We start from the raw sequence: 21,428 nt of genomic DNA, 5'->3' as shown, positions 1-21,428 counted from the left end.
CAATCGCGAAGCAAACTCGCCAAGTTACTTCGAGAAGAGTGCGCACTGAAGAAAAGCCCTTATTAAAATTAAATTTTTAACTTTTATTTTTAGCACCAGCGAAGGACAAGTACATTTGAAGACAGTCTTTTAAATTCGAAGTTAATAAAGCGAAGTGGTACAGCTTAAAAGAAGGATGCGATGAAAAGATGAATTTTCCATGAGATATAGGCTTTAAAGAATGTAGTAACTTAATAATATGTACAGAAAGAACATCTCTCTACCTCAAAGTTAGCAAGCCAACTTTTACCGATTCTTTGATGAACAAAAATCGATCTTTTCTTACAAGACTAATACTTAAAGACTAATACTTAAATACTTTTTAAATTATAAGTGGTTGAAAAAGTGAAAGTTTTCTCTCCTTCTTGAGAATTAAGTTTTAAAAGAACAAGGAAATATCTACACTAAACTTTAATAATGCACAGATTTTAAGGTAAAAACAAATTCTAAAAAATAAACTAAAAATTTGACTTACAAAATGTTTCACTTTGAAAAACACGTAACCATTAACAATTTTTCTCAATAATTTCGCGAAAACAAAATTTATAAAAGTAAAAAATATACATAATATCCAACACAACTATAGTTTTATACAAAATAAAAATCTAAATTTTTTTTAGAAAAATTAATTAAGATTAGATAAAATTATTCGTCTGTAAAAATAACTTTCTCATCTTAAGAAAATTTCGTGATAAATTTTCCAAGTCCTGGAAAAAATAACATTACAAAAGACAAGATAAAAATGAGAAATATGTTTAGAATGTGTTTAGAATATGTTTAGAATATGTGAGAAACATGTGCAGAATTATTTAGATTTATCTACAATGAAAGTCACAGAGACAATACACAATATTGTTCATTTTTATTTTACATTTATTTTTTTTATGATTCATGAAAGCTTCGAGAGAGAGAGAGAGAGAGAGAGAGAGAGATGCATGTTGTAAATATCACTGAATAATATTATAACGATGCACCATCAACTTAAATGATAAACGATTCATCAAATAGTGCCGACATTAGCGAAAATTCATATCATGCCACAGAAACTGATATATGTAAGTATATCGCAAGCTCAGACGCAACTCTCTGACGTAAACATGTTAAAGTAGGTGTCCGGGTAATAACCAGCATACACGTAACTTCGTCGTGGCGTTTAGGGAAACTTCCCTGAGATCAGCGCACTATACGTTCATATAGACAATCTTGTCTAAACAGACGGACGTAAATTATCGGTTTATACAGATTATATCCAAGCGCTGCAAAGTCATACATAATGTTGAAAGTGCAAAATATAATTTCATTCCGAAAAAGATACCGTCTTTCACATGTCTTTAGCTTTTCAGGAATGTACTTGTTAAATTTTTTTCAATAATCAATCTTCAATAATATAGAAGAAAAATAATCTAAATGTCAAGCATAAGTTAAAATATAATATTTAATTAAAATGTTAATATATTCTTGTAAACTGTACGAAATGTAATAACATAAATATTACATTCATGATCGGTAGAATACATAGAAAATCTTATTATAAGTCAAATTAAATTATCGCAATTAAGAAATTCAAAATATATAACAAAAATTTATACAAAATAATTCAAAGAATTAAATTAATTATGCATACATTTATTTGCATATTTCTATTTTCCTAAAAACAAACTGCATATACTATATGATAGTTTGGGGAAACATATTCCCACGAACTTATCATCTGTCGAGCTCTCTGAGACTCTCGATATGCTATCGATCCTTCTCGTCAATAGCTATTAATTTTTTTTCTCACTGAAGTGAATGGGTATACGATTTCTGAATGAAAAATGAGTCCTTTCATTTATATTAAGATATTATTTAGTCTTACTTTGACTTCCGAAAACATTTCTCAATGCCATTTTTAAAATTGAATTACTATCGTCTATCAATTCTTTAATAATATTAAATGTTTTAAGAACAATAAAACGTCATGGGAATTTGTCTTTTAAAAATAGAGATCTATAGAGAATAGTAATATTTCTCGATTAAAATTATTTTTAATCTTAACTCATTAAGGTCGATTTTTCGATAAAAAAAATAGGTCAACTGTGGGAAAATAGGCCAAATTTGGATCAAAATCGACTACCCCCCTCCCCCTCCCCCTGCCTAAACGATCAACTCCAGGATGAACATTTTTGGCAAATAGATTCTTTAAGGGCATAGTAACTTGCTATTAAAAGGATTTTAAATTTGGAGAAAAAAAATTTGAAAAAATCTTATTAATCCTTAATGAGTTAATATTATTCTTATAATATTTGATTCGACCATTTCACTAAGATTACATGGACTGAAAATGAAAAAAATCTATCAATAATAACAAAATCATTAAAATAACATTCCCTTTTACTTACACCTTAGCATATACATATATTTTAATAACTTTTAATATTTATACAGGAACAAATTTCAATAATAAATACATATTTCAATAATAAAAAAAGTTATTCAATATACGTGTAATGTTTGAAATATTCCTGTCAAATATTGATGTCAAATATCTCGTGTAGTCAAATATCGTAGAAGCAGATTAATATTATCTAGAATATCTGAAAATAATAAAAAGAGAAAAAAAGGGTCACAATATCTCGATATTGTGCATTACGCACATGGATACATGTCGATGGAGGAGAAACACGGGGCAAAAGAGCATCGTGACTGCCCCACGTTACACAATGCAGGTTCGGCTGGACGAGAGACAGTGGAAAGCATCGACGCGGTCCTGAGCATAGTCGATTTCAAGGCTAACCATTCGCTCGTGTACAGTCCGCAACATAAATGCTACATAACTAGTTTTTACCATCGGCAGTTTGCCACGTTACATTAAGGAACACGACATTCGTGTTCAAGTATCACGATCAGCTCTCTACTCGTCCGTCGACGTAGACGAGATGTCCAGAAAACGTAGAACCATAAACAGAAAAACTAGACCTATCACGTATCGTATATATAAAGCGGAGTTAACACGGAGAAGAATAAATTTCGCCGAGTTTAAATTTCACGAGGCTTTAATTGCACGATAAAGAACCTTACGTCAAATCGTGTGTCATCACGTCACGTTGTTTCTGCACAAAGTGCATAACGTGCTTACGAAAAATGCACATCGCGCAGTTATTTCCCGTCCTTTCAGCACGCAGCAAGGTGTCGAAATGAGCATGTCGTTTATGAGCAGCGGCTTGAAAGATTAGCGAATTTTCCGTGCCAGCGGATACAAAGGAAGGGATTTGCACCACCCCCGCACTCATCCCCGTAGGCTACTTCCTCGTCCTGAGCGGCCACCCCCATGAGTACGCGCCTATATGTATAAACACGTACACATGCACATGCACGCGTAGAGGAGGCGCTACATAAACATTCTCGTCCCTGCTTTCGTCGTGCAATCTATGCGCGCCTGCATTCTACGCGATAAAAGCGCGTCTTCCCTCCGCAGAAGCGCAGTGACGCGTTTCGCACCTGTTGGAATGCGAGAGAGCTGCCGGCTGTGCGCAAGGTGGTTGGAGGAAAAGTTTAACGTTCGACGGAGCCTCCGTGCATAGCTGGTAGCGCCTGGTTAAACCCGTTGTTTTGTACTTAGGTATAGATATTCTATATTCTCACACCGATTCGCGGTATGGCTATAAGCAGTATAAGCGCGCGCAGATTGCACTTGCTGGAGTATCAAGCGCGATGACACCCATACTTGTACAATTTTTCCCCTATTATAGTTGTGACAATATCTCATAGTTATATAGCAATTATATTTCTATACAATTTGCAAATAGAGTTTAAACGTTTCTTATTTTTCTTATTATTGAATTATATTCTACATTTTTTTAAAATTTCCTTCTTTTAACACACAGCATGGAAATTATTGCATTCAATTATTTATTTATTTTTTTACTTTTCAATAAACAAGAGTCAGACAACAAAGTTCCAATTCCGAGACCTCCATCCAAAAGACCTCACGTATGTTGTTAAACATGTATAATTAAATGTAAATCGCAATTTCAAATTGATGATAATCATACATAACTCCTATACGATCTCCTCTACATATATGTGTATAAACCCTTCTCTATATGTAATTTACGAATCCCGTTCGCGTATCCCGGAAGTGTATCTCCATACATCAGTGCCTAGGAATATACGTACACATAACCGAAAATACGAGAGCGGAATAACTCAGTGAAGGAATCACGGCTTGCGTAAGGATTTTATGCAAGTCCCATTCACGTCGTGTGCGATGTCGTGAAACTTCATGGAACGAATGCAGTAGCCAATTACGCGTAATAAAGCAACGTGAAAGTCGACGACTTTTCTGCGCACGTTTAAATCCTTCTTGGTATCCATAGTATATTATAATGGAATTAAACCATGAGACAAGCTAGACGAAATTTCAGTTTTTCCAAAAGCCGGCTACTCAACATTTTATTCCCATTTATTTTCCCATTTATTCTTCATTACATGTATTCTTATTAATGAAATACCTTGGGTGCATTTTACATTTTACATTTATAAAAATTATGTCAAGTATTCCAATGTAATATTATGATAAAAGATTTTTTTAACTAACGTTGAAATAATTTTTAACAATATACATATATGGAACAACGGTTCTGTTAAAGCAAAACTTACTTGAAATTTACTGAAAAATTTTTAAAGTAATTTTATTATTCATTTCTCCTGAAGCTGAATTTACCAAAAATATTTTCTTATTTTTAATTGTTCGAGAACTATCTCGACGTTATCACTAAATCGATTAAATGATCAAAAAATTATCAATGAAAAAATAGTGTGCTCTACATATGATATTTCATCAAATGGACATTTCTATTATACAAATGTGTTTATAAATAGTTACATAGGAATATTTTTAAAACACACGGAGAAATTTAATAATCTATTTTAATGAACAACAATTAAAATTAATCACTGCTAAGAGTCACTGAAAGCATAAATATGCATGACACGATATGTACCATCTCTTATCACATTCTCACATAGTTGTCATGAAAAAGCATGATGCTTTTTCGCAGTATAAAATATGTGTGCTTCATTTTACAATCCTTTAATATTTAGTATTTGTTTTCAATATTTATCAATTATTTCAAATCAGTCTTTGTAATAGTAAACAAATCGTCATGTAATATTTATTGTTAAAAGCGTGATTAATAGAAACGCTGTACATGTATAAATTTCTATATAGATAAATAATTACGAGATATTGTAATATAACGCTTATGTGCACCAAATTATAATAAGGAATATGTATAATATCTTTCTCTTTTTCTTATAATTATCAGACATTTTTAATAAATCTAATAATTCTTTGAAAAATTTAAAATCAACGAAATTTTTCCCAAAGCGAAAATGTTAAAAAAGATCGTCGTTTGCCTAAGTTTTAAGCATTAAGTTTTCAAGAGGTACAATTAACTACTCAAATTACAGATATATTCAACTAAAGTCCGTTTGAAATTCACATACGTTTATTTATCCGTACTTTGAAAACTTAGCAATCGAAAAATCTCTTCAAATAAAATCTGCTTATGATTCATCTTTACGTACTCATATTTTTGAAGCTGAATATTTAAAAACCCTTTTTAACTAATTGAGATTTAAAACGCATCAGTCTTTCAACATTAAAAAAATTAACTTCAAATCGAAAAAAATTCACAGATAAAAGGCAGCACGGTAAATATTTAAAGGACGTGCCATATATCGAATGTGTTTTTATCATTACACGTGGATTGCATTCCTAGCGCGCATAAGTCGCAAAACGAGCCCTGGACTATACCTGTGCAAATGTAAGCGCACCACGTACCTCGTTATAGCTTTCAAGCACGCGGTATGCGGTTCACCGCGTACGTCATAATTTCATACTCGCCTATATACATCTATATATCATGCAATTACGTACGAGCAACCTGTATGCTGCCGATAATCACTCAGTCAGTCACGGGTTTGTAATAAATTCATGCTTAAATTATTATTTCATATTTTCGTACGCTCGTTGCGTGATAAGAAAAAGCACCGAAATATACAGAATGTTATGCGACTTAATATAAGAGCACAGACACCAGATCAGACACTAAATTATCTGGAGTAATGAAAATCTGGAATTAAAATTAACGCTAAATACGAACAATAAAAAAAAATTGTCTTAAAAAGAGAAATTTGAGCTCTTCAAAGATTTCAGACCATATTTACAAGATTACCGTTGCAACTCGCAAAGTCTACAAGAAGTCTTTTCAAGTGTGATTTCCTAGCCAATATAGAAGCGATTATCTCTCAGCAAAAATACTGAGACAAGATATTATTTACCGAGTTTTCTATAATTTTAAGCATTTTTTTAAGTATTTTTATAATTGACTTGTTATTTAAAATTCAAATTAAAGTCAGCTTATGCGCTAGACTTCAGCGCTAGAATTACAGTTCGTAAATTATCACAGATTTCTTGTTCAAAAAACTCATCCAATAGCAAATGTAAAAAAAAAAAAACAAACCGATCTCCCAAAGAATTTGCGAAGAAAAAAATACAAGACGGGCTTAGAGAATAAATGAATTTACTCTTTGTATTACACCGGGATTTCTCGTCCGGAGTGTACCTGGCCCACGCCGGTTTCTTACTCCTTGAGAGGTAATAATCTCCCCTGTCCTCCCCTTCTTCTACCTTCACACTCGTTCGTTCTGGCAACCGACGACAGAGCCAGTAATGGTTGTACTTATTCGTTCGTAAGATCATTCGAAGGTAAGTCGCAAAAGAAAAAAAAAGTGATACTGTGCTATAATGGAAATTCTAATCAAATACGAGCACGACTCAAACAATAGCATTGCGTTACTGCATCGTCTTTCGAATCAATCGATCGCTGTCTTATATTCCTTTCTGTCTATTAACCCCTTTATTAACTTTGACTTTACTTTATTATTTCCAAGATACTAAAGTAGATAGTAAAAATGTATCAAACAAATACATACTATTCAAGATAACAAAAACTTTCAACATTTTCAAGAATTTCCAGTAATTCCAAATAATTTAAACAATTGAGAATCGTTCAAAAAACTTTAAATAAATTTTTGTTCATTGCTAGAGCCAAAAAAATTACGTGATTCATAAATATTCACGTTATTAACGTGAATCATAAATATTGAATATAAACATGAAGACAGGCAGTGGTGCAGTAAAAAATTCTTAATGTTCGCTTTTGAATATTAGATATAGATATTATATGATGGAAAAATTAGAACATGCAATTTCAGAATAATTCAACGAGATATAGAAAATGCATTTCTTATAAAAAGAAAGAATTAAAAACAAATACACTTGAGAAAATATCGATATCAATTCCCGTGCATTAGATAAGTATAATTAATTCTCCTGACCACAATCGTGATAACAGATTCGAAAGAAGGAAATATAGATCATAACGGAAATAGTAATTAGATACATATCAACAAAGATAGTGCTGTGCGAAGTGTCAAGTGAAAGAAAGAAATCGACATCTTGTTCGGGTATCGACACCGGAATTTCAAGCACGAGATTCCATTTTTGAAAGTGGAAATATGACGTAAGCAGTAACCTCATTGATGAAAATGAAATCGGCAAAACGATAAAACAGATGACCACGTATCAAAGACGCAGACTAAAAATAAAAGTAATTGCTCTAGCCTATAATAATTGATGTCAATCACACTTATTTAAATGGCATGACATTTATGTTTAAATAAATGACTATCCAATCGGTTTTGTTAAAACGATCACTTAAATCGAAAGATATTTCATATTCATTTATGTAAATTTGAGCAGGTTAAAAAAATCAAACATGTCGAAATATTTATTTTCTTCTCTCTTTTTTTAAGTGTATATCAAATAGAGAAAGTAGAATTTCAAAAATATATCTCGTATTATACACCACATTTCGCATGCTGTAACGAAAATACGAGCTGCAGCATAATATAATATTATTAAAATATATTATACCAATTACTATCAATTTTTATAAAATTAAATACTGAAATACCGTTACATTTCAGTTTTACAATAAAATGTTTTAAAGAGAAATATATTTTCCTATAATACATATACTACAATTTTATTTACAATTTAAGCCCAAAAACATATAGTGTTTTGCTCAAAATATTCATGTAAACTTAAATATATATTTATCATTAAATAAATATCAAATTATATATTTATTTAATATTATTTAAATACTGCTATTATTATAAATATTATTAATATTATTTAAATACTATGCACATTTTCGTTTCTTTTTTCAATATTTAAACAACTTAGCTCTTTTAGCAAAAGTATCATATAATGGTAAATAAATGGCAAGTTTTCCGTTTGTCAATCATTCAATAATGCCAAGGAAATCAAGAAACGAATCATGAAACGTGGCGCTTGGTTGGCACCAATGTGTTCCTATTCACCATTCTATAAATACCTGATTGGCTCCGTTCCGAGTCGTCTGCTTTTCTTCTTTCTTCCATCAACGATGTGTTGATCGAAAAAAACAAAATAAAACTTTACTGTTTTGTTTAAGTTAACAGGGTTGGCATTATTTTACCCATTCCAAAAAAATCCAAGGGTTTTTCTGGATTTTACCCACTTAAAAAAAACCCGAAATTTATGGGTTTTATTGAGATTTTATATAAAAAAAATAAATTTTTTAATCAGTAATATAAAAGGAATGTATATAAATATTGAATGGATATAGGTATATTAAATTAACTAGACTGATATAATGTTAATATATTATATCAATTTTAATATATACAGGGTGTACAAAAAGTCGGATCCCTTAAATATCTCGAAAAGTACACATTTTCAAGAAAAATGTTTCAGAAAAAAATTTAAAAGTAGGGTTTAAAAATATCAACTAATCACATTCGTCTGACCTTAGCGACGTCACCCAATATCAAACGGATATGATCATAGATTTTTTTAAATCCTACAACTTTTTGTCTGAAATATTTTTCTCAAAAATGCTTATTTTTCAAAATATTTAAGGAGTCTGGGACTTTTTATACACCCTATATATAGCCGTTTTACTTTTTAATAGCATAAAAGAAATTTAGTCTAATGTAAAATTCTTGAAAAATAACTATCTCAAAAAAATTACGATTTTTAATAATGAATTAAAATTATGTCGTAATATAATAATATTTCCATGAATTAAAATTATGTCAAGGCATAATAGAAATTCCGAATTTTTATTATGTCGGGACATAAATTTAATTAATTATTAAAAATCGTAATTTTTTTGAGATAGTTATTTTTCAAGAATTTTACATTAGACTAAATTTCTTTTACTTATTAAAAAATAAAATGACTGCCATAGTTTTCTGCTGTTAAAAAATAAAACGGCTTTATTCGATACTGATAATATTAAAAACATAAATTTTATGCAACGACTTAAAATTATTTCGCGACATAATTTCACGAATTAAAATTATGTCGGGACATAATAGAAATTTGTAATTATTATTACGTCATAACATAATAAAAATTCGGAATTTCTATTATGCCTTGACATAATTTTAATTCATGGAAATATTATGTCACGACATAATTGTAATTCATTATTAAAAATCGTAATTTTTTTAAGACACTCTTGTCTTTGTCATTGATTAGAAGTTTTTTTTTCATTATTTATAATATTAAAAAAAATTCTGTTTATAGATTTTTTTTTAAACAATCTTCAACTGACAAAATTTTTCAAATTTTTGAAAAAATGTGCATAGTATCCTATATTCACAACCTTGACAATCATTTATTTAATGTTTGCACAATTTATGTAATATTTTTATTTTCTAGATTAGTATTTTTTATTTTCTATTAGTATTAAAATGTTAACATTTCTTATTTTCTATTTGTTGAGTTTTCATTATAAAGAAGTATTTTTTTTTATATTTGAAAAATTTATCACTATAACATTTTTACAATTTATTTATAATTAATTATTTATTTGAATATGTAATTAAATAATGATAAATACAACGTAAACTAAATATTACATGAAAAAAATATCAAATAATCAATTTTATTTTAAAAAATTATTTTATTTTAAAAAATCCCTAAAAAACCTCCAAAAAAAACCTCCAATAAAACCCAATAAAACTCAGTGGGTTGAGTTTTCTTAAAAAAGCCCGGGTTTTTTTTTCCAACCCTGTTTAAGTAGTTCATAATTCGAAAGGGGAAAAATTTCGACGATGCAAAGTTTGTATTTTTCATTAATGACCATACACGAACCGCTTTCTCTTTCATGAACGCCGTAATCCGCTATAATTACACGAATCTCACACGCTGGAGTTACAATCAGCTGTATTATCAGCGATATTCGCGTTGACTCATTAACTAAACATTTTAATTTTGAGAATTAAAACGCTGCAAAGAAATTCATTCTGTTTGTGCTATTTTCAATTAAAATTGAAAACTAATTAAACTTAGTCCCAAAGTCATTTCATTAATAGGAATAACCATCATTAATTTCAATATATTTTGCTAATTAAAATAAAGCTTCGTAATTTAAAAACTTTAAATTAATAATTTTAAAACAAATCGGAAAATGATAAATCTTTTGTACTAAATTACTGTTTAAAAAAATTCCAGGATATTGTCTATTAATATCATAAAATTATTATTATATTATTATTATATATCTTTTGTACAAAGATATAATTGTATTTTCTGATCAAGTAAATAATACATATTAGGCGCTAAAAGCATTAAGTCAAGCAAAATCCGAAATTAAGTGAATTGGGAAATAGCGTGATCGCATTTGAACTTTAAACACGTACGGAATTAAAATATTAATGTTGCGAAATTACATTATCCACCTTCATAGGCAATGTTATAATAAATATTGTATTATCTTTTCTCTGAATATTTGTCGTGAATATATAATGGCACAGGAAGCAACAATAATAATGTGAATTATCCATACAATAATTTGTTTATATCTCACAAATAACACAATAATTAACAATTTTGAAATATTTAAAAGTTTTATTTTAGTTTATCACGCTATGTAATTATGTATTATATTTTCATATGAATTCTCATAAGTTAATTTAGACTTATGCAACTTACTTTCAATAGTTACTCACTATTAATAGCGATACAGCATATAATAATAAAATAAATATTAATTCTATAAAATTTACAATATCTTGTACTCAAAGAATATTCTTTATTAATAATTATAAAGATATTAGAATCTAAAATGCAATTAAAGCTTTTTACAAATATGCAATAATGCAATATGATTAGCAAATTATTAATTTGTAGTTTTTAAATATGTCAAATAAGATGCATAAACAGCAAATTAAATATTTCGTTAAATCTCTCGAAAAATACGTTAATGAAAGAAATTAAATAACGCGTGTTTTTCCTTTATTTGCTAGATTTTGTATATAATCGCGTGAATTCGTTTACTTATGGAGTGACGCAATGTTACTCGGACTATTTGCAAGGCAATGTACCTAGCATTCTGCCAACACTACGCTCCAACCTGCAGTTTACTGGTGCAAATGTTAGAGACAAGACAATCCCGACCTATTTTCTTGACATTCTAGATTTTCTTTACGGTGCAACAGTACGGTCGTTTCTTAACATTTAAACATAAAATCGATACCTGAACTGTATTCGCGTGAACCAGTGTCAATATTCCTCTTCACAAAAATACTATTCCATCCTATTTAAAATAAACATTTTCTAATTTTTAGTACCTACATTCATTTAAATATTTTTTCAATATTTATATTACAATTTAGTATTTTTAACGTTAATATAATTGTAAAAAATGAGACTTATTATGTATATCTACATATGACATAGAAAATTATTATTGAAAGTATTATAGAGAAAGCTTTTAGAAGGTAGAAATATTAATAATCGATATAAAGTAAAATAAATAAATAAATATCAATTGAAATTTCGAGTAATATTGACAACAAATACTATATTGACAATAAAGTAAAACATAATCGCACGAAAAATTATAAATTATTGAGTGATAAGCATATCATGTTTGTATTAATGAAGATTATTAACAAGTCGAATGAGATACACAACACTACATTTTGAATAATATACTTAGCCGGAAATCGTAGGAAGAACGATAATTGGTAGAGCGCAGAAAATAATATCGCGAGCTTAACGTCCGTTCTTGCGAAAAAGATTGAGAAAAAGAAGATGAAAGAGAAAAGAGAGAATTTATGTGTTGAGAAAATACATAAACCTAAATTCCATGTGACTATCACAAGTATTTTAGATGCTCTGCTTCATTCGACAGAGAAACTGCAAAAAATACTTTCGGATGGAGTGCACATTTCCATAAACGCAATCAAGCATATCATTTTTATTTTCTCTCTTTCACAAAAATAAATAGACGTTTATTGACAGTCACACATTTTTGTGCATTTGACAGTTCACTTTTAATATATTAAATTTCAAATAAAAAATTATTAATATTTCTAGTTACACATAGTGATTTTATTCTTATTTATAATAGCATTCTTTAAAAATTATAATAAATTAACAACTAATCATAAACATAAGTTAGCTAAATTATAAATTACTTATAATACACTTGCGTCATATTATAAAATTTATTGTAATTGTTTGGAATAATTTCCATTTAATTAATAATTCGAGTTTATTAAGTTTTTGATTATTTAATATATACAATTTTCAAACAAATGAAACACTATACAAATAATTATAAACAAATCTAAGTAACATAACTCGATAAATTGAAGATATGTAAAATTTGCAAAATTACATTTCAAATTTATTTATTATATACTTTTAAAAGGTATGACTGCAAACGAAAAGAATAGAAAATGAATTTTTTTATTTCAAGTCTAACAAAGATTGTTTCTTAAAAATATTGTACTTTTTAAATAATTTTAATTGTAAACTAAATTATTATGATATCCATTACAAACAAAATATTAACACTTAATTTGATGAAAGCTTAATTTGTTAAAAGTAGGATGCCAAGTTCAACAAGTTTCACACAACAGTCTATCGTATAACAAATTTCTTTGACAAAGTCCTTGAAATTATATTGCGAGCTTAGAGTATTCCCTCTTGTCCCATCGACTTGCTTTTGCGCTTTGAAATATCAAGAAGATGCTCATTTACATTATTTGTCCCCTTTCTATAATTGAAAACAAATTTTCATTTGTATTGATTTTATTTTAATCAATTCAATTTTTAATTCAATTGATTCAATCTTCAATAATATCCAATTCTTTCTGATATTTAAACATAGATAAAGATTTTAATATAACATGTAATTTTAAAATAAATACATAATCTTAATTACTCGTTAAATTATTCATAAAACTGGGTATTTCAAACACTACTACTCGTATTGATTAATTCATATATGATTGGTATACATCGTTATAGCGAGCGGGCTTTTTGCGATATATGTATCTGCATTATGATTATCTTATTTACAGATAAAAATATAAATGTCATATTTTTGTCACAATCTTGTATACAGATACATAATTTTATACAGATAAAAATATGAATGCAATATTATAATATTTCTGGAACTAATTGTATAATTATGAAAGAAATAAAATTCAGAGAAATAAGATTAAAAATTAATAAATCTCTCTAAACACTTTTCAGACTAGCCATTACTAAAAAAAATAGCTGACTAAATTTTCTCACACGCCATAAGAAAAGAAATAAACTACTGACTACAAATTTCCAACATCTTTGCTTATTCACAAACATAAATGTATCAAAAATTAACTCGAAGTCGAGCACACTAAGAGTTTAAACGTTCACAGCTTTAGACATGGTAAGTGCATCACTACTATTTAAGCATCTCCAAGAAACGTGTATTACAGATAAACGTCTTCCTGTGATGTTTTGCACTGGGTTGTAAAGTTATTACAAATTCAACGGAATATCATGAAATGCTTGGGCACGATTCTTCGTACCATAGGCAGCTTATTTCCACATTAGTTGAAAGTCGGTAATTTGTTATTTATTTGATTAAACATCAAACGTAATCTGAATACATGATGAATACATGAAGAATAATTCGGCTTTGAAAGAAACAATGAAAACTTATTATAGATAGTACTCCGGTCTGCGCAGAATCGATTCTTATATCCATCATTGGTCTTTATCCGAACTTTGAAAGCAGATACCGCCTAATTAGCTATTGTTGTAACTGGCACTAATGAGATATTTCATAGTTTATGTATTAAAAATCAAGCTCATCCTATCTTGAAATTTTTACATCAATTATCTCCTCTACGATAATAAAATAAAGAAAATTTTCCATCGTTTGTGATAATACTCTACTAACAAAATAACGCTACACTATATACCAAAACTCGATCCTCCAATATCCGTCCCAAGATAATAAATATAACGAATAAATATCTGTGTAGAGCAAACAGCACTATTGGATATTTCAAAATATATATTAAATAAAAATAATAAAGTACCGATTTTCTGAGATATCTTTTATCGTTTATTTTAATGTAATTGCTGCACCAACATTTTAAAATTTGACCACTTTTATTTTAATCTACAATAATATTAAATAAAATCTCACAATCGATCCTAGAAAAAAATTAAAAATATACTTTATCTTTGAATAATTGAAGAGCTTCCTGCAAAAAAGTTGCAATCATAATTTTGATAAAAAGTGTTTTAATAGAAAAACGCTACTTGTGCATTGATTACATCATGTTTTTTTATTTCCTGTAAAATTAAAAAAATATTGGATATAATGTTTTTTCTCAAAGAGCCCTTCAATTATATAATCTATTACACATGCGTATACAGGTATGCACACGGAAGTACAATTAATTTGGTATGTTAAGTTAAAATTATTATCTTTTACATTTTTCTAGAATAATATCGAACTAAATGTACAAAAAGAGCAGTATTTTTTTATATCTATAAAATATTTTGGAACAATTTCCGTAAAGATTTAATAATAAACATAAATGCAACAGTGAATTTTTCCTGCACTGATGGTTTTTTTCTTTTTGTTATAATAAACTTAATCATGTTTTATCAAAATTATTCTTCAATAGTTATCATAATATCACTCCAAGAAATAGAAAAAAATAAGTAGATGTTTATTAAAAAATGTTTGTGTTTTTGGAAAAAGATTTTCCGAGAATTATCTGATTTTTCAGACCTTTGATCAAATTTCTACGTAAATTAAAATAATTTTAATGACAACTTTAAAGTAAATTTAATTAGGTAAACTTTTTATTTCTTTCTTTTTGTATGCTCGTACAGTAAAAGAGAAAAAGTAAAATTAGTCGTTTTAAATGTCAACTTTGAAAAAAATTTTTAATAAGATAAATATGTTAATTTTTATATAGCATAAAATATTCAATCTTTTATTTATAAAAGAAACAATAAAAATATAAAATCTGTCATAAATACCTATAATATTAAAAAGAGTTGTTTAAAAATTAAGGAAATATTATTTCAAATAAAACGAAATTTGTCTAAAATGAAATTCTACAAAATATTTAAAAATGTAAAAATGTTAACAAATTCTAAGGCGTCTTTAAAGCGTCTTGTCTTCGTACTCATAATATAAAAGTAAAGTTTTCAAAAAAGCGATTTCGACAAAAACATTATGACCAAATTACCTGAGTTTTTCGGACGAAGGACAGTTACCTGCAAACTTTCAGTTTTTCTAAGTAGATAGTCTCGATGGGAATGCAACGGTCGATCGTAGGACCTAATGTGCAGGACGGAAATTTAGAAAGTCATAGCGAGTCGTGTGCATATGGCCGACTGGCTACTCAACACGATTCTATACGCTCGAAACCGGTTCCAAGCTTTTCGCCGGAGGGGCCCCGTGACTCGAACGTAACGACGCATGTTCGAGAACGATAAGCTGGTGGTCACGGCGTGGCTGCTCTCTCGTGGCACGCTCGTGACGCGACGCAAGAAAACTTCATAAACCATTTCGAACAAGCGCATTCGCCCCACAGTATTCGTTAACTAAACGTCTTCATTCATTACATTCCTACGTATCGCGTCTACGTATGGCGTCGAAATATTTATCACAATTATCGACATCTCGATGATAATAAATATTTCGATATTTAATCGTATACAAGGTGTCTTGAAATAGACATAGGATTGTGCGGCAAGACTTCTTCAGAAATTTCAAGTCGAATTTTCACAAATATCGAACAATTATTCGTTTTCTTTATCTACGCATTCTCAAGACTTTATAAAGTGAGAAAAAGAAAAAAAGAAAACAAATTTGTTATTCAAAAGTTCTCTTTCTTTTACTGAAATTTAGTTTTTTAATTTTAATAAAATTTCTAATAATCTTATTGCATAATTTAATACACTTTGCTAAAAAAATAACAGAGAATTCAACGAAGAACGTAACCCGAAAATATTCGCACAGATGTGACAGTTATAAAAATAGTTTTTATCGATTACATGTGTATTAATAAAGAAAAGTTCACAAAGCTATATTGTTTACTTTTTAAAGCTTCGTTTTCACGATACATATTTAATTCATTAAATACTTATTTATCGATATCTTTTCTTGTTCAACGATAAACTAATCAAAAATTTACTATAGATTTTTATAATAGTTGTTATATTAAATTGTTATGTTAAGATTGATTCCCTTATTTAAAAAAATTTATCGCTCAGTTAACTGCAATTTTTATTTTTAACAATAAATGTCAAATTATTTCATTTTTCTTCACTTTTTGCGAAAAATATTGTTTTGAAAGAACTGCAACTTCTCGTACGAATTATGTACCAAATCATGCAATTTCATAATCTTTACTTTCTATGCGTTCTCCGAGTTCAAAAAGATAGAGACTTATTCACCTACGTGTTAAAATCACCATTACTCCGGATTTTGAATCGATGCGGAAACTTCGCTCTAAACGTCAACTTCTTTCAACCTGACTCGACTTTTATCGTATATACTGGCGTCGCTCGCAAAAGCCTACAACGTCACCCACGTTGAACTTTTGTTTGACAAATTGCTCTTGTCGGAACAACGATTGCAATCGATGGGCGCGACGGTGAAAAAAAGAAGAGAAGGAAAACGAAAAATGACACTCAAAATAAAAAAAAAGCGGGAATATGTGGACGCGATATCGGATGTCGTTGTTGCGTGTATTTATTTATGACAAAGGAAACTAGGGACAACGAGGGTAAACGTTGCCGCATCGAGTGACACAGCATCGCGCACGTTGCTTTCAACGTTACCAGAATTCCTAATTGAGAGAGACAACAAGCCCCACGTTCAGATCCTTAGAACAATTTCCACCAAATTTCGATTACCTTAATCGGCGATTAATTCAAAAGATAAAATTGCATACAGCAAGATTTTTAGCTACATCATCCGCCGTCCATGATATTCAATTTTCTTTCAAGTGTGTCAAATAAAAGAATTAATAATTCCATGTTAAAATTGTACAGTCACGAAATTAATAGTGCGCCAGTATATCGATTTCTTCAAACTGTTTTCCAAGTGTTTAAAATTGTGATTCCACGCTCTCATTACGGTTACTGGTAATTTCACATTTAGTTTAAATGTAAATATAAATTATCAGTGCCATAATGAATGTGCAAAACTATAATTTTTATCACCTGGAAAATAGTTTTAAAAAATCATCGATATAATGTGCGATTAATTAGTGACTATAACATACACGTATTTATAAAAAACATAATTTAACGAATGTATCCTTACAAATAATAGCTTTGAAGTTACAGTCACGATGCTAGATGCATTTTCATGTAACGCATGAAATATAATTCAGGAATTTGTGAGAAGAAAGAAAATAGAGATAAATATATATATTTTTTTTTTCAAGAAGGGAGTATAGATAAAAAGTGTAACTGAGAAAAACAGACTTGTGAGTACTTATTGATTCAAGTTCTATGCTGTCAAGAATTATATGAAAGTAATAAGTTATATGTATACATTTAAATTCGAAACAGAAAGAGATATGCGATATACTTGAAAAATTCTATAAGATTTAGCGTATAATTAAAAAAAATAAATTTATATAATGTATTCTTGTTTCTTTTATGAAATAATTTTGTAATAAAATAATTTTTTGAGAAAGAAAAAAATTAACTTTATATACCTACATACAGCGTTATATGCCATATATCACAATATGTCATGTTGTCACGAATGTTGATCCTACAGATTTTTTGTTCCATAACTCGCTCGAAACTATCTTAAATGATAGATTCTCTGACAAATTCATAGTCAAGCTTTAACAAAAATACCAAGGGAACTCATACACACATATTATTTATTGCAACTTTCTGTTAATATTTATTTTTTGTTTATAACTCGAAAAATATCGCTACCTCAATATCTTTATGTAATAAAAAGTCGAATCCACAGAGAATCTACAGAAAAGTACATATTGTACGCTAATGGTAATTACTTGTTTCAAGTGTATTTAAAAAATTCATATATTCGCAAATCTACCATAAATTTATTAAATTTATTCAATCAGTAAGTTTAATATTTCAATCAAGATTATTAAAACAAATTCAATTTGCTTATAATATGATTGTTTCTTTGATCGATTTTATAATATTCTTCAACAGAAAATAAATTCTTGTTTTAAATACATATTAGTGAGTTCTTCTAAAATTTATAATAAATATATTTTATAATTATTATCAAGAAAATATTCTTTGTTAAGGATAATATTATTTAAAACAATAAATTGAATAATTACTTTTCTTAACAGTAGAATAATTTTTCTGTGTATGTGGCATTAAAATGTAAACATTTAGAGGATTATTTTGAATCTAAAGTATTTAATAAAATAATAATTGCTAGCGTAAAAAATAATTGAATGTCAACGTAATGCTGAGACATAAAGGCAAATTTAACGACACCAATTTGAAAAGGATCCTAATAAACAACAGTAATGTCATCTCCCCTTGTAAACAAGTTTTACAACATAAGTATAGCTCGAAACGAAAGGTCACATTGAAATATGAAAGTCAGAACAAAATTATAACGAGAGAAGAGAATGTAAGTTGCGCGCCAAGACTTGTTTAAAAACTGGGTAATTCTAAACTTGTCGCGTCGCGCCTGTACTTTCCACCCTGTGTCGCTGTTTCCCGCCTGTCGCCTACAAAATCGCGTACAATGTCCGTTTCATTACACAATCTTTGCAAACAACCGCTCTTTTTGAAATAGATTGTTTTCGATACACTTTTCGCGTCAAACGGAAGCAAAATTTTCATCCTTTCGTCTCATTTGACCGTCAATGTTGTCAAATTTTAAATATGGCGGAAGTCATTCGTTAAACGCACAAAATACAGAGAGCAAATATAAATAAATAAGCACCGTTTGTATTCCATTTAAAGCTGAGTCGGGTGGTAAATCGTGCGGTATCGCGGCAGGATCGAGTATTCCTATTGAATAATGAAGAACAAACTTACCGAGAAGACAGAGCCAATCGGATGGTCGACGAATGCGCGTCGAGTTACACCGAGTGTCCTCACCAGTCCTCACCACTGAGCGAGTAATCGGAGTAATCGTCCGCCACAAAAGTTTCCGAAGAAACGCTCTTTCCGGCCGCGACAGGGTCCAAGTTTTCGAGTGGTGCGGCGAAGGAGTTCGTCGAGAGAAAGAGAAAGAGAAAGAGAGAGAGCGAGAGAGAGAAAGAGAAAGAGAAAGAGAGTGATTGTAAACTGGAATGCGAGGGACCGTCGAACGAGAGGGAAGAAACCGATGCTTGGCACAATAAAGTGTAACACTAGAACACCACTCCGCCTTTACCGAACGCGTCACTGCGTCACTTTCGATAACGTCCGGTAACTGCCAGTAACTGCCGCGCGTCACTTGCTGCGTTTCACAACAATCCGGCGCGGCGCCGTTTTAATGATGACGCGAAATAAAAGTAAGAGAAAAGAAAAGAGAAACCGTGAGCCACGCGGACGCGTCGCACACGCAGAGTCTTCGACCGCGGTGTGAAAAAACACGTACGGGACGGAACGTAACACGAATCACACGCCGCTCCAGTCGCAACTGCCCGCTGCCGCCAACGACCGAACTCACCGAACTCTACCACTCTGCCTCACCAATCCCCCCCCCCCTCCCTCCACTTGCCACTACGTCACCGCTCGCCGCGCCGCGCCGCGCCGGCAAACCTGCGCACTACGTCTGCGCCTGCGCCATCATCCTCCCTCCTTTCCTCCTGCCACGTTGCGTCGCGTCGTGTATCACCGCTACGCGGGATTCAAATTCACCTTGTTTATTATCGTGACCATTCTCACTATTCTTTACCAAGGACGATTTTGAAAAATCAACGTTTGAATAATTTCCGCACTTTCAGAAATAATAATTTTTCGTACTCTAACGATTTTTGTTCGTATTATTTCACGTCTACAACAATTGTATTATATGTTATTATACTGTGTTATTTAACGTTACCGTGCGATCGTTATTGTGATCATTTCTACTTTTTAGATTAATATTATATCTCTTGTGTAAAAGATAGAATATTCTAAATTTTTGTTTCTTTAATATTATGTTTTTAATTTATACTTTTGATTTCTCATCCACTTTCTTTATTTTCATAGCAATCTACTATTCGCTTGATAAATACGTTGGTACTTTTAATATTAAGTACATATTCGGGTAAAGAAAGAAAAGTAAAGATTCTGAGTGTAAAAAGTGCAAACAGACGTAATATCTCCAAAATATCAATGATAATCGATATAATTTTTTCTTTTATAGCTAATATAAAATACGTAACAAAGTTTGATTAACTTAATTGGTGATTAATTCGATTAAAGCGAGTATATAGCAAAATTTCCAACTGTATTATTCTTAATCTAATAATCTTACCTTTTGCGTGTCAAAATGTAAAAGCAAGGAAAAAATCTAATTAAAAAAAAAACGGAAATTAATTTAAAATGTAAATTTTCTCTTGAAATTTCACATATAACGGGACATTAAAGAGATGCCGTTAATCGAGTAACGAGACAATAATGTAATTAATTAACATTGACCGATCATTTATAGTACCGAGAAGTAATTGGTCACGCTCGTACGTTATCGTGTAATTCAAACAATTTGACCGAATATAAATCAAACATTTAATATCGCCGCGCCCTGATAGCAGCGTGTATATCGTAATCCTTGATATCGCATTAAAAACGCGACAACAGTCGTATTACGCGACCGTGTGTCTACAAATGCGCGTGTTAAGTATCGCAACATGCGTACATTATACGAGAGCGAGTTTCCCGTTAATTTGTAATTTGAGACAAATATGGCCCGACACGTCATTTGCGTATCGGTGAAGCACTGCGTCTGCTCCGGATCGTTGATCTGCCATAAAAGAGACCC

At 30.0% G+C, this 21,428-nt stretch overlaps 1 protein-coding gene across 2 annotated transcripts in view; it reads right to left on the bottom strand.

Moving 5' to 3' along the window:
• Positions 1 to 20,157, bottom strand: part of LOC105153818 (semaphorin-1A) — a 219,764-nt gene extending 199,607 nt beyond the window's left edge. For both annotated transcript variants that reach the window (XM_011068895.2, XM_011068896.2), the window contains exon 1: positions 19,514 to 20,157. The gene's annotated coding sequence lies outside the window, so the exon portion shown is untranslated. The remainder of the gene's footprint in view (positions 1 to 19,513) is intronic.
• Positions 20,158 to 21,428: the final 1,271 nt, after the last annotated feature.

Source organism: Acromyrmex echinatior, chromosome 12 (assembly GCF_024713525.1).
Source record: "Acromyrmex echinatior isolate Ae372 chromosome 12, ASM2471352v2, whole genome shotgun sequence".
Lineage (NCBI taxonomy): Eukaryota > Metazoa > Arthropoda > Insecta > Hymenoptera > Formicidae > Acromyrmex > Acromyrmex echinatior.
This window is presented reverse-complemented; position numbering and strand designations above follow the sequence as displayed.